The sequence below is a fragment of the Gobius niger genome (genome assembly GCF_951799975.1).
Source record: "Gobius niger genome assembly, chromosome: 4".
Lineage (NCBI taxonomy): Eukaryota > Metazoa > Chordata > Actinopteri > Gobiiformes > Gobiidae > Gobius > Gobius niger.
The window spans coordinates 2,777,490-2,780,122 of NC_136855.1; positions in this window are offsets into that span (position 1 = coordinate 2,777,490).

The following is a 2,633-nucleotide window of genomic DNA, read 5'->3' on the forward strand; positions in this document are numbered from 1 at the left end:
ACGCTAACACACACACATGCTAACACACACACTAACACACACGCTAACACACACATGCAAACACACACGCTAACACACACACACTAACACACACATGCTAACACACACGCTAACACACACACGCTAACACACACATGCTAACACACACATGCTAACACACACATTCTAACACACACGCTAACACACACATACTAACACACACGCTAACACACACACGCTAACACACACATGCTAACACACACATGCTAACACACACACAAGCTAACACACACGCTAACACACACGCTAACACACACATGCTAATACACGCTAACACACACGCTAACACACACACGCTAACACACACATGCTAACACACACGCTAACACACACACATGCTAACACGTGTTTTGACTCACCGCTCTGTCCTGGCCGCTCCATCAGGTGTTAACATTATGGGACTCGCGTTGGTTATAAAAGTGAATCCACTTTGATTCTGGTGAAGCTTCACAAACATCCATCAGAGACAGTCACAGAAAAACACTATTTTGGTGAAAGTCGCCGAATCCCGGAGAGAAAAAACAACTTCTGGTAAGTGGCCTCTTCTTTAGGAAGGTTTAATAAAGTCCTCGAAGCCAAACGTGTTTTTCTCGGACATGATCATTAGGTGAGAAAAAAGAACAGGCGTGTCCAGAGTAGGTTAGAAAGAGCTCCTTCTTCACAACCTTCAGAGCAAACATGACATCTGTTCAGACGCTCAGGGGGGCGTTTGTTTTAGCCGCAGGGGCAGCTCTGACACTTCCTTTTTTAATTTATTTTTATTTTCCTTTGTTTCTTTCTTACAACAACAAATAATAATAAAAAAGCTGTTTCACAAATTAAAATCAGGCCGTAAGGCACTACATTACAGACGTCGGGCTTTTCCTGTTTGACAGAACTGCGTGAATGAAGCCAAAAACCACTCTGGGGGTGTTTTTGATAAGGAAATAGCAAAACAACATGGCTAAAAGCTCCAAAAAGTCGATTTTGTATGATATATGAGAGAGATGTATGACCTTTAAAACAAACGTTAGAGAGCCTTCTACGTGAACTTAGGCTCTGCCCTGAAAGTTAACCCCCGACGTTCCCTCTGATCCACACCCACTGTACTATCGTGATGCTGGTTCTATTCCTGGACTTGAGTTCATTGTGAATGAGTCACATTTTGTCGCATTATAAATAGTCCCAGTGTCTGTGCTCCTCAGCTGTTTCTGTCCCATCTCTGTCTCGTCGCTGTCCCATCTCTCACTAACAATACCTGAAGTACAGGCAAAAACTCCTCTGCTTCTTGGCTGTTTCCTCTCATCTGCACTGCCCACCTCTGTCTTGGTGACTTTCGTTACCAAATCATCACCGAAACACCACCAAACCTAACCATACCTGAAAGATTTAGCAGTACAGATTCTTTGGATGGGCACTGCAAAACAATATCATTTTCTAAAGGAAAATCTCCACAGGTCTGCACATTCATTATCGATTTCTAACGACACTTTGATCCAAATGTGGTTGATGAGTTGATTACAGCTGACAACATCTGGATCGTTCATCATTTGTGATGATTGGTTGCTAATGCTAACGGCTATAGGAAAAATACATTGAGCAGGTTAACGCCAACAGACTGAAACTATCCCGGACTAGCCGACTTGCTAACGCCCCGTCTCCTTTTTATTTCTATGCTGGCAATCACTCAAGTATTCACCTCCTGTAAATTAACTACTTTTGAAGCAATGGAATCATGTAACAGGATTACAAATGCAAAACCAGTAATTAGCCAATCAAATCAAGATCATCATAACATAACAACAGCAGGGCTGCACCAAACATGGAAACAATAACCAATCTAAAGTCCAAACAAATATAATGTCAGCAGATGGAAACGTGCCCGGGGTGCTCCCCATCCTTAGGCCCCTCCACTCGGCAAGGAGAAACCTCGAGGTGATCCACAGGAGAGATCCCCTCCCATGGACAGACAGGCTATAGAATAGATAGACCCAGGAGGCTGAAGTCCTTGTTGGTGCTTCAGTTCTCAACTGTGAAAAATTCAGTGGAGCAAACAGCCAAAACTGAAGTAACTAGTAATCAGTACTCAGATTAATTTAGAAATAAGTTAGTTAACAAAGATGTGTCTGTGTGGATGTTGATGTTTCATCTTTTCTACTGTCTATCAGAAGTTTTTTTTGACCGGTTCCAAGCGTACATTGATTCAAACAGCTGTTAGACATTTGTGTTGAATTCTCCTACGGTTAAAATCTGAACAGCTGCTCATGACTCCTTGCTCCTCAGATGGTTCACATTTGTCTCCACTCTTTATGGCCGATGCTTCGTAAAATAGCTAGCTTCCTTGTTTACAAAATACGCTTTATACAGGAGAACACTTTAAAGACACCATCCTCCTCAAACAGAATCAGACAGTGTGGTAAAGACGGAGCTGAGGCGGTGTGCCAGATGCCCTCCCATCCTCCCATCCTCCCCTGTGTGTGTCAGATAATGGACACAGGACACTGGCTCCTGTTTCCTCTGAGCCGTGGATCAGCGGCGGCCAATCACAACGCAGATTCCCGGGTTAAAAGTGGAGCTGCTAAACCCCCGGATCCAGACCAGATCCAGGACCCGGT